General features: G+C 42.5%; 1 protein-coding gene and 1 long non-coding RNA gene across 2 annotated transcripts in view; both read left to right on the plus strand.

The window, feature by feature from the left end:
- LOC102443854 (alpha-1-antiproteinase-like) overlaps positions 1-17,725 on the plus strand; it is a 157,402-nt gene that overhangs the window by 11,970 nt on the left and 127,707 nt on the right. The window lies entirely within an intron of this gene.
- On the plus strand, positions 1,931-4,738 carry LOC142828959 (uncharacterized). The gene is made up of 2 exons (XR_012903148.2): positions 1,931-2,562; positions 3,687-4,738. It is a non-coding gene; the product is annotated as an uncharacterized LOC142828959 (long non-coding RNA).

A 17,725-nucleotide genomic window follows, 5' to 3' on the forward strand; every position in this document is an offset into this window, starting at 1 on the left:
GTCGGATATACAAATGGCAGGATTCCATGCCAACCATGCCCGTGTTAGTCCGTGTGGAAGATCCACAAGACATAAGAGGATGCCCTTTTCTTAGAAGAAAAAATTCAGAAAGTTGCCTTTGATGCTGAAGAGTCATTTAAATAAGACTCGGAACACTTATGTTGGAACACTTTAACGCTAATGATTATGGCTCTACCAAATTCCCGGCCCATTTTGGTCAATTTCATGGTCATAGGATTTAACAAACAATAAATTTCATGATTTCAGATATTTAAATAGAAAATTTCATGATATTGTAATTGTAGAGACCTTGACCTGAAAAGGACCTATGTGGGGGTTGCCAAGTTATAGTATGGGGGTTGCGGCATTGCCCAGAGCAGGCAGGTGGAGTGTAGTGGCTGCTGGCCACAAATTAAACTCTGAAGGCAGAGCTACTACCAGCAGCAGCGCAGAAGTAAGGATTGTATAATATTGCCATTCTTATTTCTGTGCTGCTGTCTGCAGATCTTGGCCCTTAGCAGCTGTCACTGTCTGGGTGCCCAACGCTGAAAGCAGCAGTGCAGAAATAAGGGAGACATGGGCATGGTATTGCCACCCTTACTTCTGTAGTGCTGCTGGTGAGGTGCTGCCACTGTTCTCCAGTTGCCCAGGTCTGAAGGCAGCATAGAAGTAAGGGTAGCGATACTATCACTCTCCTAAAATAACCCTGGGATACCCTGGCAACGTCCTTTTTGGTCACAACACCCAATTTGACAAATGCTGGTCTCCCCCATGAAATCTATATAGTATAAAATAAAAGCAAACAAAAGGCTAGATTTCATAGGAGAACACCAGATTTCATGGTCCATGATGCATTTTGTATGGTTGTGAATTTGGTAGGCCCTATTAGTACGCATCACTGTTGGAGAATTGTGCTTGCCATGGACAAGCATAACCATCCAGAAAGGCTTTTTCAACTCTGACAGTATGGTCCTATGTATGGTGTGTATATATACATTTGGATCTATTGTGTATAAGAAAATTAATTCATTAGAAAACTCATGAGGAACAAAAAATTAGGTTGTTACAACATAGTTATAACAACCTAAGACTAGCCCTAATTTACAGGTCTGTCAGACTCAGTAAAATTCCAGTTTAGGCACTACTAAAATATAATAGGTTTAGGGCTTGAAAATGAAAAAGTAGACAATATATGGCTTATACAGGAATGGATTAGAGGGAGATAGCATGTGCAAGTCATAGGGGAATAGAAAAGACATCTGTTTTATTTCTGGCTTTGTCTCTGCCTTTCTGTGTGAATCAGGTGATTAACTTCAGTTGTCTGTGCTTCCATTTCTCCATCTGAAAAATAGAAACCTTGTTCACCTTTTCATTGAGTTCTAAAGATATCAAGTGCTAACTATTTTTATTGTCAGCAAAGCTTTTAGAAGGGGTTGATTCTTATTTAAATGACTCTTAGAAGAGAATTGAGTGACTCTTAGAAGAGAATTGAGTTGGGGGGAGGAGGAGTTGCAGGAGCATCTAAAGAGAGAGGTGGGGGACTTGTTACAACTGGGACATAGGCTGTCAAACCTAGTGGTTGGGGTAGAAGTCAGGGTCAAGAATCAATAACCAAAGCCAAGAGTCAGAGCATTTCTGAGTGTTGTTGCCATCCAATTGCTGGATCCAGCAAACCGTCGTCATACTCTTATATAATCATTAATGTCAAGTTAAATGTGATCATTCCACTGTTGTAAATTTCATTAATGTGATGCAATTTTTGCTGCCTTGTCAACTGCTCCCTATAAAAACACATTACAAGAGATAATGTTCCACTGTGGTAGGGCAGGCAACCACTCTATGGCACATGCTGAGCTGAACTGAAACTTAGTGCAACCTCAGAACACTGGTTTATAATTTCATGAAAAGGAATGTGCACTTTGCCCAAAAAGCAACAGAGTATTTTATCTGTGTAAACATGAAGCTCAATAGCTATAGAGCTGCTCTTTCGTTGAGCAAAATACTTGCTAATAGTGAATGAGACGAAAGAGCCTTTGACTGGTAATGCTTCACTTGGGGCAGCTCTGAGGCATGGAACGTTATAACGGTTTCTGTGAACCACCTTTTTGTTAAGCCTGACCTGGAGCCAGCAGGAGCCAAGTTGGTCCCAGGACAAGACAGAGTATGTGGGACCCGGCTAGAGATTGCAGCTCACTATTTTATCCTTCTCTCTTGGTCACACCCCAACACACCTCCACTAACAGGGGCAGCAGGATGTGGAAGTGTGACAAGGGTGTATGAACCCCCTGCAGTAGGCCTGGAGGAGTTAACCTAACTCACCTGGCTGAGGAGGCCCCATCCGCACAGCCCTGCTGGGCATGTTCCACAACTGGAGGCTGGCTAAAAAGCCTCTGGAGCTGCTCAGTCAGTCAGGACTGACTGTTGCAGGGGAAGGAGGTGCTGCAGGAGCTCTAGGGGAGGAAGCACAGCTGGACCAAACATTAACAGCCAGACTGAGAGGGACTGCAGTAGAAGCTTCCGGACCAGAGCGAGAAGCCATGGAGGGCTTCCTACAGGATACAGGTAGGAAGTAGCCCAGGGCAGGGACTTGTTCCCTGAGAACTTGGTGTATTGTGGTGGGATTCCCTGCAGAGCTAGCAGTGGACCACTCCACTGCTGATAGGGCCCTGGCTGGGATCCAGTGGAGAGGGAGGGTCTGGGTCCCCCTATCTTCTCCTCAGATCTCCCCCCCCCCCACAGGGGAGCTTTGTTTGTTGTGTATTGACTTTGGCCACTAGGCCATACCATGTATTGACTCTCTGGCTGCTATGCTGTGTTACCCTGAATGGGGGGAGCGGTGATTTAGTCTCTGGCCACTAGGCTGTGTTAACCTGAACACAGGTTGCAGTGGACTTTGTGGCTGGTAGGCCACCGTATCCCAAGAAGGAGTCCAAGAGGCTCCTGAGGGCCAGTTGCCGCCCTCACTGGTGGATGGGTAAAGCATCTGTCGACAGGGAGCCATACATCTGTTGAAGATTCTTCCACTCCAGAGAAATCCCAGAGAAAGTGGTTCACACAGAACAGCCTTGGCAGAGGTCAGAAGCTGGTCTATAGTCTAGTAGTCTGAATGCAAGACTGAAAAAATACGTAAGCTAATAGTTACCTGCTCCGTAAGGGTATTGTGAGAATTAATGAGCTATCTGTGTTCTTAAGAAGAAGATTACAACTATATAAATATTAAGTACATACCATTGTTGACTCTTGAAACTCATTGATGAATTATTTTAAATTATTTACATTTATGAAGCACCCAAAACATGTCTGTATAGTTAACCACATTACAGACTGAAGAGGCGATACCTGTTCTGAAGAGCTTATAGCTCAAAATTTTGATCCTACAAAGCCTCATACAGATTTTCAGAGTTCTGCATTGTGAGCAACCTGCTATATTGAGGGCTGGACCATTGTGAAGACACCTCCTGACCTTACTGCTCTTCACAATATAGCTTCCTATGCACTTTCTAGAAATATTTATAAGGAATAATCTGTTGTAGGAGAACTGTGTATGTTGACTGATTGTAAGAAGATGGGTGCACTTTGGCAGTATGTACATTGTTCACTGTGTGCATTTGTGGTAGATCTTTGTAGAAGAATTTGATCCGTTTTTCTGTTTCCAGTTATTATTATTCCTTTATTTCCATCCCCAGAATAATAAATAAACTCGAGAAGCTGGCTCTTAGCTGAATAGAATCTTGGCATCTGCTGGGAAAAGAATCTCTCTGGCTCCAGGACAAGTGGAATCTCACAGTAAAAGAATAACATTCAGTGGCACCTAGAATTCAGAGAGTAAAGAGAAAAACGTGAAGCTGCTCTATCTGTATGATATCATCAGTACAACATACACACAGATGTTATTACTCTAGTGCAGTTCACTTCATTTCTGGTTTCCATCCTATTTGTGTATGTTCAGTGGCATCACAACCTAAGTGGCTCTTTTTTTTTTTGTGCTTGGAGACTTCTACAGTGATTACTTTTCTGCCTATTTTGCAATTTCACCCAATTTATTCTAAATCAGTTTGTAAACTTGTAGGCTGTGTCTACACTGGCACCTTTTTCCGGAAATGCTTAAAACGGAACAGTTTTCCGTTATAAGTATTTCCGGAAAAAGAGCGTCTACATTGGCAGGATGCTTTTCCGGAAAAGCCCTTTTTCCGGAAAAGCGTCCGTGGCCAATGTAGACGCGCTTTTCTGGAAAAAAGCCCCGATCGTCATTTTCGTGATCGGGGCTTTTTTGCGGAAAAGACTACTGTGCTGTCTACACTGGCCCTTTTCCTGAACAGTTTTCTGGAAAAAGGACTTTTGCCCGAGCGGGAGCAGCATAGTTTTTCCGGAAAAGCAGCTGATTTCTTACAGTAAATTGTCACTGCTTTTCCGGAAATTCAAGGGGCCAGTGTAGACAGCTCGCAGCTTATTCCGGAAAAGCGGCTGCTTTTCCGGAATAAGTGGCCCAGTGTAGACACAGCCGTATGGTAGAGAGAACTTTAGATAAACAATAATGGGTGATACAGTAGTATGGATACAATAATTATTTACCAGTACAGATTTTCTTACCTCCGGACATTCAAGAAAATCATGGGCTTGAACAGGTCTGATTGCATCAGAGTTTTGAATGAATTCAGAATGATCTTATATGCATTAATGTGTATGTATTTTTCCTTTATTTCTGATTAAAATTAAAATATTGCTGGTATGTGCTTTAAATCTAGTGTTAAAGATTACTCTAGATGGAGCTGTGTGTTTTCTGTGCTTAATGGGAAATCTGAATCACATATCTATATGCTATCTCTGAAAAGAAACTTTAAAGAAGCCAGTTGTGGGCTGCAGCATTTAATTCATGGATTCCTCCAAACTTCAAAGTGTGCTTAAATTCAAATCCACATCTTTCTCATCTCAGATAGTGGAGCTGCAGAAAGGGGTTGATTTGGCAAGAAGTGTTTTGTGCAGTGCCTGGCACATTTAATTCCTTCTGTCCCAAAACCACTTCAGTGAGGTTCATTTTATCCATGCAAGTTATTCTATCCCTGTGGTGGAGAAATTCACCCTCCTCTGATGTGGAGCTGATAGGAAGCCAACTGCCAACATGTGTTTATATTTGCTAGGGTAACAATCCTTTGTAAACATCTGTGCCTGAGAACCTGATGTGGATTTTGGGTGATGCTTCAAGGAATCTGGTCCCATACAAATAAGAAAATACAAACCTGATATATATATATATATATATATATATATATATAGATCTCGCTCAGCTTCCAGATGTTCCATGCTGTTTAAAGGAAAATTACACTGCGTTGGCTTGAGGCAAACAGGGAATTCAAGAACACGTTGTCTTGAAAATAAACCAAATAGTTAAAGCAGCATACATTTTATTTGATCTATACTTTCATTTATGGATCACTTACTGAGATTTTTTAAAAATTTTAAGCCTTGGGTGCTTAGTTAGGTTACTAAATGCAATGTAAAATACCTAACTGAGAGTGGCTTTCTCTTTAGAAGTGCTGAACACCTAAAAGTCCCACTGATGTCAGTGGGAGTGCCAGATACTCAGCACTTTTGTATATACCTTAGATTCGAAGATCATATTTATTAGTAGCTCTGTGGGCCAGAGCCCGCTGCCTTAATCATATGAGGAATCCTCAGTCATGCAGCCAATACCATTGAATCTAGTGGGTACTGCTTACTTGAGTGAGGATTATTTATGTAATAATTTGCAACACTGATGGGATGTTATGAACACCTATATGGAGATAGAGATTAAAGTTTGTTATTTTGAAAAAAGAAGTTTGAAATCTCAAGTGGAAAAAATGGTATTTGCAGCAGTAGTGTAGTTGCTATTGATTCAATGCAGACTCAGGGAAGATCATCAGCTACTGAACTGGCATCACCACTTCCTCCTGCACCTGAAAGTCTCTCATCCAGATTATGACTTGACCTTACCCTATGAAATCTATTGGGATCACAGAATTAAGTAGCATGGCAAAGAGAGCACTATATCGGGGGGAGGGATAGTTCAGTTGTTTGAGCATTGGCCTGCTAAACCCAGGCTTGCGAATTCAGTCCTTGAGGGGGCAATTTAGGGCTCTGGGGCAAATCTATCAGGATTAGTACTTGGTCCTGCCATGAGGGTGGGGGACTGGATTTGGTGACCTCTCAAGGTCCCTTCCAGCTCTATGAGATAGGTATAGCTCATATACATTTTTTTTGTACAGTGTCTGGCACAGTATTTTTAACCAAGTGAGTTATGACCATTGGTGGAGTGGGAGGGGGCATCACAAAAAGGTAATTGAGAATCATGAGGTGTTGGCAATTGTATTGCAAACTAAAGCAAAGACAATTTTACTCCTGGCTCTCCGCATGCCCATATCCTAAGAGTTTTTTATCCACATCCTCAAATTCACCCTCATTCTATAGACTACTAATTGTTATCATGATACATTTTTACTCTTACTGTATATTAAGGATAAGGAAGTTGGGAAATTTGTTTCCCTTTTTGAATAAGGGGATGCCACCCAGAAAAGGTTGAGAAACTGAATGGAGTTTTGGTCTGTTACTGGTCCTTTGAGATATTATTGCACCTCAAAATTGCTACCAATAAATAATTGACTGCTGCAACATTAAAGTACCATGAGGCAAATAGAAACCAAAATGGTATTAAGGATGAGGTTTCAGATATAGAACCCAGTTGTACATTCTGAGGCATGCTAGGCTCCCCTATCCCACTTTAACAATAAAAGCTTCTATTAAAACTTTTTGGTGCAGCTTCTAATTAAAGCAACATTGGCTTACATTTTCAAAGATCACTTTTACTTAATAGATGCAACCAGTATCCAACATTCATGCATACTAGCATTAAATCGTACACTGGCACTCATCCCGATGAGCTTTGTGAGTGGAAATTTTAATTTTAATTTGGGAGTGCACAATTTAAAGGTCAGGTGATAGGAGGGCACAAACATTTTTGGGAAAAGGAACATGGAGGTCAGATAAAAGCCCAAACAAATATCCATCCCATGTTATTCAGAGTTCTCAACCTACTGATGTCAAGTGCATGACATTAGTTACTCTGACAAAACCCTGATAAAAAGGACTTAAATGAGTAGGAAGAATCTCATATAATGGATTACACTTTTTTTACCTCCATAAACTCTTCCATAATGTCAATTTCACAGTCAGCGTTTTAAATAGCAGTGATTTGTCTTGGTATTCAGGAGCTACCACTGGGTTTGTGTCGTGTGGGATGGAGGTCAGTGCGAGCATACAATGAGTGCCGTGCCTTGGAATGAGTTATGGTTTCAAGGGATGTGTCTAGTATGCTCATTTTGGGTTTTGGCATTTAATTCCTTCCTCCCATTGAAATATGTTGGAGGATTCCGATGCCAAAATTTTCACTGTGTAAGATGTATAATTTCTCCCTTGTACTTCAGTGGGAGGAACATCAGACCCCAAAATGATTATGTGCGTAATGGTAAAGAATGTATCACTGCATTTTTTTTTTTTAATGTTAGTTGTGGGAGTTCCTGGAAGGGTAAAATATTGTTGTCACTTTTCCCATTTCTTGATTTCCAGTGGGACTTTTCCACACAATCATAAGATTGTGTTAAAGAACTAACACAGACCTTTAATTCTGCCCTGAACTTTGTTGCTGGCCCAGTATCCTTCAGATATGAAGCAAACTTCTGAATATGAACTTCAGAAAAATTCCAATGCAGGTCTAGATTCAAATAATAAGCATTGGCATTTGTATAGAATTTCGCACGTGAAAGCAATGTTTTTTTAAACAGTCCTTCACAATGCACCAGTGAGATGACTCAATGCCATTATGTCCATTTTATGGGTGGAAAAAACAAAGGTACAGAGAGTAAGTGACTTGCTCAAGACTACTAAGCAACTACAGCAGTGGCAGAGCTGAGGTTAGAACCCAGGACTTCCTCCCAGGGGGCTGTGGTTTTTCTGTTTCAGGGTCAGCACAGAATCTCTCTGAGACAGTTTTCCATTGCTGTATTTTTGTTATTTTTAGTGCATTTGGTTTCAGATGAAAAATATATGCTTGGTTCCATCAAGACATAGCCAGCCTCTGCTTTCTTCCTAAGCCCAGCCTCTGCACCTGACTATGCCCATACTTGTCTGGAATTTGTAGAGCATGACATAGGATATGGCTCAGAACATGTGCAGGACTCTCCATGGCCATCTGCAGTATCTGATAACACACTACAAGATAGGCAAGGAAAATTCCCGTTTTGTGCTGCTTTGCACATTATGAAAACCAGTGCAGGCTCTGACCCCTCCACTGTTTAATGACTCTTGTTTTGTGGATGTTTACTCAATATGGGCCTGGTCCGAAACTCACCAATCTTAATGGGAGTTTTCCATTGACTTTTATGGGGTTTGAATCAGACCTTCTGTTATGTGTTGCTATCAAACAAAGACTAAATCTATACTGCTTCCTTCTTGCACAAAAGCCTATGCAAATGAGTGTGGATTAGCATATTGCCACTCTTCATTTGTATAATTAATTAGGGGCTGTTTTTGCGCAAGAGGCTTTTGTGCAAAAAGGAGCTGTGTGTACAGCTCCTTGTTGTGCAAAACCCCCCTCTTGTGCATGAGCCATTCTTCCTGAAAATTGAGGAAGAACGGCTCTTGCATGAGGGGTTTTTTGTGCAAAAAGGAGCCGTCTATATAGCTCCTTTTTGTGCAAAAGCCTCGTGTGCAAAAATGGGCCCTAATTAATTATTCAAATGAAGTGCCACAGTATGCTAATCTGTGCTTCATTTGCATAGGCTTTTGCGCAAGAAGGAAGCAGTAAAGATGTAGCCCTAGTGTCTGCTACTAATCCTCTTGTGGTATCTGATATTGTCTTCACTGGGATCCTGGATGAGCAGAAATGAGGTGGATGAATAGTCTTCTTTTGCTAATTCTAGTTGTCTATTAAGTTTCCAAAATAATGCAGCTCATAAAGAGACATAAAGAATTAACTAGCTTAGGAACAGTTACAATTATTCTAAACACATTGAGCTTCATTAAATATTATCAAGATGCCATTGTAATGTATGTTTAAATAGGAGTTGCTCTCTCTCTAAAAATGATTTACAATGTGTTTTAATAGGATGAGTTTCCAGGTTTTTGGATGTCAAAGCAGTGTTATTAATCTTTTTATTGGTATTTTGAAAAAACATGTCCTGTGTTGCCTGATTGGTAGATATTTTAACATTCTCCTTTTCTGCAGTGGATTATCACATTGACCCCACTATTACTGTAGCTCTACAGTTTTCATATAAAGGCCAGAACTGGTGTGGCCAAAAGTAAAATTTGGGCCAGTGTTTCAAAAGACTTCAGCTTACTTTGCTTCCTATAGACAGTTTTTGTTGAGCAAATACCTATACTTTTGTTGAGCAAATACCATATACTTTTTTCCACATCTTTTTTGAACACTGTTGTATGTTTGCCCCAAATTTTGTACAAAGTGGGTCACATGCGGTTTCTATAGAAAGCTTATGCTTTGCTGATTCTGTTTATACTATTCTTATGCATGTGTGACTTTTTTTTATAACTTCAAATACCTATTGGCTATGTATTGGTGTACCAAATATTTGCTTCTGGAATATATCACTGGGCTTTGCCCATCTATTGTGGAAGGGTAGTCAAGTGAGTACTTAACTGATGATGGGCCTTAAGTGGTACCACTCCACATCTGAGGAATTTTGCTGTGAACCTACAAACCAGCATGTAAACCCTGGGTTGGGCAATAATTTTACACAGGGGGGATGCTTCAGAAATTTTTGAAGTGGCCTCGGGCCATCCTGGAAGGGGCGGGGCCTTGGGCAGAAGGGGCGGGGCCAGGACACTTCCATGCTTCCCCACCCAAAGACCCTGATTGGCCTGGGGTTGGGAAGAGCTTGTGAAGTCTTTGCCCCACCACTCCTAGAGAGAACCTCCAGCTGTTCTGAAGAGCTGATGGTGTCCTCTAGGAACTCATGCCTCTGGCAGTTGGAGGAGACTTCATGTGCTCCCCCTGCTCCCAGGTCAATCAGGGCTTGGGGGTAGGGGAGTGGAAGGGGAGAACACACAAAGTCTGTCTGCCTGTGGAGACCCTTTTGCCCACCCCTGATGTAAGCAATGGCCACTAAGGACTGAGTCATGGATGGACAGATGACTTGCTCATGTGACAAACTCCATTTTGGGAGGTACTTGCACACAAGTACCTCCATCTCTGCTACAAGCCTCCAGTAGGGACTTTGTAATTGGTGTATGTAATATGTTTCCTTTAACAATTTTACTCTTAGCCTTTTCTTTCTTTTATTAATAAACCTTTAGATTTTATATTCTAAAGGACTGCAGTAAGAAAAGAAGATATGGTAGGCGATCAGCTTGGCTTAGCAGTGAAATACTTGGTGACCTTAAACACAAAAAGGAAGCTTACCAGAAGTGGAAACTTGGACAGATGACTAGGGAGGAGTATAAATATATTGCTTGCGCATACAGGGGTGTAATCAGGAAGACCAAAGCGCAGTTGGAATTGCAGCTAGCAAGAGATGTGAAGAGCAACAAGAAGAGTTTGTACTGGCATGTTAGCAATAAAAGGGTGATCAGGGGTGTGTGGGACCCTTACTGAATGAGGGAGGTATTGACAGATGATGTTGGAAAAGCTGAAGTATTCAATTTTTTTTGCCTCTGTCTTCACAGACAAGGTTAGCTCCCAGATTACTGTACTAGGCAACACAGTATAGGAAGGAGGTGGGCAGTCCTCAGTGGAGAAAGAACAAGTTAAGAACTATTTAGAAAAGTCAGACATACACAAATCCATGGGACTGCATTTAATGCATCAAAGGGTGCTGAGGGAGTTGGCTGATATCATTTCAGAGCTTTTGGCCATTATTTTTGAAAGTTTGTGGAGATTGGGAGAGGTCCCAGATGACTGGAAAAAGGCACATGTAGTACCCATCTTTGAAAAAGGGAAGAAGGACAATCCAGGGAACTACAGACCGGTCAGCCTTACCTCTTACTTCAGTCCCCAGAAAGATCATGGAGGGGATCCTCAAGGAATCCATTTTGAAGCACTTAGAAGAGAGGAAAGTGATCAGGAATAGTCAATATGGATTCACCAAGGGCAAGTCATGCCTGAGCAACCTGATTGTCTTCTATGATGAGGTAACTGGCTCAATTGACATGAGGAAGTCAGTGGATGTGATATACCCTGACTTTAGCGAAACTTTTGATATGGTCTCCCACATCATTCTTGCCAGCAAGTTAAGGAAGTATGGATTGGATAAATGGACTGTAAGGTGGATAGAAAGCTGGCTCAATGTCTTATTGGTGGTCGGTTTCATGTGGAGTGCCCCAAGGATCGGTTCTAGGGCCGGATTTGTTCAACATTATCAGTGACAAGGATGAGGGAATGGATTGCACCCTCAGCAAGTTTGGAATGACACTAAGTTCGGGGGAGAGGTAGATACATTGGAAGGTAGGGATTGGGTCCAAGTGACCTAGACAACTTGAAGGATTGGGCCAAAAGAAATCTGATGAGGTTTAACAAGGACGAGTACAGATTCCTGCACTTGGGATGGAAAAATCACAAGCACCGTTACAGGATGGGGACAGACTGGCTAAGCAGCAGTTTGGCAGAAAAGTACCCGGGGATTACAGTAGATGAGAAGCTGGATATGAGTTAACAGTATACCCTTGTAGCCAAGAAGGCTAATGGCTTATTGGGGTGCATTAGAAGGAGCATTGCCAGCAGATCTAGGGAAGTGATTATTCCCTTTTATTCGGCACTGGTGAGGCCACATCTGGGCTACGTCTAGACTGGCATGATTTTCCGCAAATGCTTTTAACGGAAAAGTTTTCCATTAAAAGCATTTGCGGAAAAGAGCGTCTAGATTGGCACAGACGCTTTTCCACTGGAAAAGCGTCTGTGCCAATCTAGACGCACTTTTGTGCAAAAAAGCTCCGATCGCCATTTTCGCCATCGGGGTTTTTCTGCGCAAAACAAATCTGAGCTGTCTACACTGGCCCTTTTTCACAAAAGCTTTGCGCAAAAGGACTTTTGCCCGAACGGGAGCAGCATAGTATTTCCTCAAGAAGCACTGATTTCAGACAGTAGGAAGTCAGTGTCCTTGCAGAAATTCAAGCGGCCAGTGTAGACAGCTGGCAAGTTTTTCCACAAAAGCAGCTGCTTTTGCAGAAAAACTTGCCAGTCTAGACACAGCCCTGGAGTATTGCATCCAGTTCTGGGCTTCCCACTACAGAAAGGATGTGGATGTATTGGAGAGGTTTCAGCTGAGGGAAACCAGAATGATTAGGGGGCTGGAGCACTTGACCTACAAGGAGGGGCTGAAGGATTTGGGTTTCTTTAGTCTTCAGAAGAGAAAAGTGAAGGGGGTTTTGATAGCAGCCTTTAACAACCTGAAGGGAGGTTTCCAAAAAATGATGGGGAGAGGCTGTTCTCAGTGGTGACAGATGGTAGAATGAGGAGAAATAATCTCAAATTGCAGTGGGAGAGGTCTAGTTTGGATATTAGGAAAAACTATTTCACTCAGAGGGTGGTGAAGCATTGGAATAGGTTACCTAGGGAGGCGGTGGAATCTCCATCCCAAGAGGATTTTAAGTCTTGGCTTGACAAAGCCCTGGCTGGGATGATTTAGTTGGGATTGATCCTGCATTGGGCAGGGGGCTCGACTCGATGACCTCCTGAGGTCTCTTCCAGCCTTATGATTCTAAGATTTTATGACTAGCACAGCATGTGTGCTCTTTTGGGTAAGATCTGACCTGATAAATTGACTTAGGAATGTGACTGGTCCTTTGGGATCAGAAGAACCAGTTCGTATTTGGTGAGACTAGTTTTCATAATCTCTCATCTGTGCAAGGATTATACAGGAGAAGCTAGAGTGTCTAGGGGATTTCTTGTGTGACTTCTTGCTGGCCAGTGTAGCAAACAGAAGTACACTTTGTGAATGGTTTGGTGTGTCTTAGAGTAGGACCCCAGTCTTGGGCTGTAAGTAGCCTTATTTCTAAGCAATTTGCCCTGATTTGTCCTCTCAGCGGTGTCCCAAGAACCAGTTAGAGCTACAGCATACTGCAGCTCTGTAGTTTTCATATAAAGGCCAGAATCTGTTACGCAGTGGAGTTCAGCTGGTTTTGAATTGGTGTGACTAAGACTATGTCTGCACTACAATATTCTTCCGAAAAAAGCAGAAAAAGCTACGCAAATTGTGCTTTGCCATTTGTGTAGCTTTTTCTAGAAGACTCTTTTCCAACATTTGGCCTGTCTATACTAAGCCAAATGTCGAGAAACCCCCTTTTTCGGCACATTCCTTCTTTCTCGTGAAAGAAGGTTTACAAGGATGCTGAAAAAGTGCATCTGTTCTTCCGAAAAAAATTTGGAAGAGCAGACGCGTTCCCTAGACGTGGCACATTTTTTTCCGGGATGCCTCCGGTATCCCGTAAAAACTGTGTAGTGTAGACATAGCCTAAGAGTAAAAATTGGGCCAATGTTTTATAACAGGGCTACTCATCATGTGGCCTGTGGGCTGCATGCGGCCCATGGCCTGTTTGCGGCTCACGGGTGGGAGTCAAAACAAAAAAGTAGTCAATATAACGGTCTTCTGTTGATATGTGTTTTACTAGTTAAATTCTGGGACTGTCATTGCTCATTAAAAGTGCTGTCATATGAGTGGAAATGGGGTAAATATTGCATTGTATTAATATCAGCAGGACTGACTTAAATGGGGCCTGTGTGTTGTGTAGTCTTGCCTGTAATCTTTGTATTCATGCCCGTCAGTGTGAAAGAAGTTATTTGCATTTATCTTTGCATGTCTATGCAACCACACTTAAATTGCAGCCCTCACCATGTGCTGTGAGTATCATTGTGGCCCCCAGGGCTTCCAATTTTTTAGAAGATTTCAGATAGCAGCTTGCTTCGAATCCCACAGACAGTTTTTTCAGCAAATGCATTTACTTTTTCATATAACTCCACACTTTATCACAAAAAACTAGCACGATTCCTTAATAAAACACACAGCCCTAATTTTTTTACACACTGAGACAAAAAAAAAAAAAAAAAAAAAAAAGACAAAGACATTCCAGGTAAAGTTCAATATTAAGGTTCAGCTTAGAAATGGTGGGCCAAATTTGGCTCTCAGCTACACTACTGACTTAAATGGTTTTACTGCAGATTAACACTGGAGTAAATGACAAGAAAATTTGGCCTGCTATGTTAATTTTTGTGAAATCATTATTATATGCTGCTATAATATATTACATTTATTAATAACTTTTTTATAATACCCTTTGTGTTATAAAATGTATCTTTTATATTTTTAAACAGACAATATATATAGCTAGCTTCTATGAAGTACATTGGTGCTTCAACTTGGCAGCCATTGCTCATGTGAGTAATTCTTACCCATACAATAGCAACACTGACTTCAGTAGGTCAACTCATGTGAGTAGGGCTAAGCCTACCACCTTTACACAACTCCTCTTGACTTCAATGAGAGTACTCCACATGAGAGAGGCAAACAAGACATGGCCTTGAATCAATATGTTTTGTGCGTGATTTTGAATAGCTGTAAAACACACTTTAAAATGTCAGATAATAAATAACAAATGTAAAGCATTCATTACTGGAAACATTATAATATATTAACAATCCTTTTTGTGTATTCAAGGGATTTCTACTGTAGGTCTGTGAAGTGTTCATTATTGAAAATATTTCTGCTCTGTGAAGGTTCTATAAAATACATGCTTTTTGGTACAAGCTGACAACACTTCAAGGCCCCGAGGCCTATGCAAAAGTCTGGGAGCTGTAACAGTAGAGGTACTGTGCACTGCTAGGCAGAAGCAAAAGAGACGCACATAAAAATTAACAAAAAGGGTTTATTCGATGAGGGTACAAGAGGTGGTGTCAGGCAGGGTCACAAAAATTAATATAAAAGTTAGAGCTCAGATTTCTGACACCTACACTTGTTTTAAAAAAATCAAGTACATAGTCCTCATAATCCTTGACAAGACAGAGCTCCTGGGTCCTTAATTTGAAATTGTCAACATTATTTATTTGAGCTGAGGTTGTCAAGTTGGAATACCTAAAATTATACATTGGCATAGGATTGTCTTGTATCATCAATGAATACCTCTAGCAGGAAGAAACAAACAGGACAATCCCTGGAGGAACTGCTGTCAAATACAATTAAAACCTGTGAAAGAGGAGTTTACACTCACTCTTTCATCTAACCATTTGGACTCATAAATTATTTAAGTAGTGTCTAGAGACGCCAGCCTAGATTGGAATCCTCTTGTATGAGGCACTGAACAAACCTAAAGGACAGTTCCTGCCCCCAAGAGATTTAAAAAGCAGTATTATCCTCTTCATTTCACTGGTTGGGGCCTACCTTAGGCAGAGGGAGATTTAACAAGTTGCCCAGTGTTACACAGGTAGTCTGTGGTTAAGCTATGTGGGTTCAAGTCCCAGATCAGCACCTGAGGTGACTGTCCCATTTAACTGGTGTCTGTTACCGATTGCACAGCATTCCCAGTGTGCAAGCAGGCTGTATATTATGGCAGTGGTTATTAATCTTCATGGTCACTAGCAAGATTCCAGTATATCCCCCTTCATGATACATCTGGGCTGTGTCTAGACTGCATCCCTTTTACGTAAAAGGGATGCAAATTAGGCATATCGCAATTGCAAATGAAGCGGGGATTTAAATCCCCCCGCTTCATTAGCATAAAAATGGCTGCCGCTTTTTTCCGGCTTGGAGCTTTGCCGGAAAAAAGTGCCAGTCTAGATGCAGATCTTTCGGAAAATAAAGCCTTTTCCGAAAGATCCCTTATCCCTCTTAAAATGAGGTACAAAAGGTGGGATAATGAGGGATAAAGCTCCGAGCCGGAAAAAAGCGGCAGCCATTTTTATGCTAATGAAGCGGGGGGGATTTAAATCCCCGCTTCATTTGCAATTGCGATATGTCTAATTTGCATCCCTTTTACAGAAAAGGGATTCAGTCTAGACACAGCCCTGTTATAAGTTCACGCCTATGAAACAATTTAAAAAGAGACATATTTAATATGAAAAGGGGATGTATTTGAAACAAAGTAGAATTTATAATGCTCACAACTTCTGCAATGCTTTTATTCCAAGAATCACAAAGCACTTCACAAACATTATGGTATTAATCCTCACACCCCCTTTTCTAATGGGCAAATGTCATTGTCCCATTTTACAAATAGGAAAAAGGTGGCACACAGAGGTTGGTCACGGCTGCAAAAAAAGTTTGTGGCTGTGATAGGAATAGAGCAGTGGTCCCCAACCTTTTGAGGTTGTTGGGCGCCAGGGGGCGTGGCCGTTCGGGTGCCGGGGGCGGGGCTGTTCGCCTGCCGGGCGCCTGGGGGTGGGGACACTTTCGCGCCCGGAGGCGCCCCCCCGTAGCTGCATGCCCGGGGCTGGGGGGCCCCCCCATAGCCACGGGCCCGGGGCCCCCCCATAGCCACGGGGCCGGGGCCCCCCCATAGCCGTGCACCCAGGGCCGCCGCTTTCCCCTCCCCCCCGCAAGCGCCGTGCGCCCGGGGCCGGGGCCGGCGCTTCACCCCCTCCCCTTCGCAAGCGCCACGCGCCCGGGGCCGGGGCCGGCGCTTCACCCCCTCCCCTCCGCAAGCGCCGCGCGCCCGGGGCCGGGGCCGGCGCTTCCTCCCCTCCCCCCCGCAAGCGCCGCGCGCCCGGGGCCAACACTCCCCGCAAGCGCCGCGCCATGTGCCCGGTGCCAGGCCAGCCCCGAGCACCTGGCGGGTGCATGCAAATGCCCCCGCGGGCGCCATGGCGCCCGCGGGCACTGTGTTGGGGACCACGGGAATAGAGCATTTATCTCTTGTTTGGTCCTGTGTGATAGCCACAAGATGTCTTCCTCCTATACATCCCGCAACCACAAAATTACTGCAATTTCAGGCACAAATCAACTGCCCCATCTGGTTTCTGTTGGGAGCCTCCAATTAAAGAAGTTAGTGTATTTTTTGGTCTTCATTTTATATTTTCTAGCTAACATTCCTCAAGTCACACATGTAAAGTATATATGCTAGTTTGATTAAAATTATGATAAACATTAACATGCATGTGATATGCTCTGGCAATAAGTGTTCTAAATCAGGAAAATCAATAAATGCTAGCATTTGAAAATTTAATATACTGAGTTTACATGTATTTGACAAGAGAGACAGGAAGAGATTCCAGAAGATGAAAAGGGCATCTATAAAAAGGGGAATAAGAACAACCCAGTATCAGAGGGGTAACTGTGTGAGTCTGAATCTGCAAAAGCAACAAGGAGTCCTGTGGCACCTTATAGACAGATGTATTGGAGCATTAGCTTTCATTGGCAAAGACCCATTTCGTCAATGCATCTGCATGTGATGAAGTGGGTCTTGTGGATAAGGGAGAAGTGCTGGACGTGGTATACCTAGACTTTAGTAAGGCATTTGATACAGTCTTGCATGACCTTCTTATCAATAAACTAGGCAAGTACAACTTAGATGGGGCTACTATAAGTGGGTGCATAACTGGTTGGATAACTGTTCTTAGAGAGTAGTTATTAATGGTTCACAATCCTGCTGGAAGGGCATAACAAGTGGGGTTCCACCGGGGTCTGTTTTGGAACTGGTTCTGTTCAATATCTTTATCTACAATTTAGATGAGGGCATAGAGAGTATGCTT

Source organism: Pelodiscus sinensis, chromosome 5, assembly GCF_052426305.1.
Source record: "Pelodiscus sinensis isolate ZL-2025 chromosome 5, ASM5242630v1, whole genome shotgun sequence".
Taxonomy (NCBI): Eukaryota; Metazoa; Chordata; order Testudines; family Trionychidae; genus Pelodiscus; species Pelodiscus sinensis.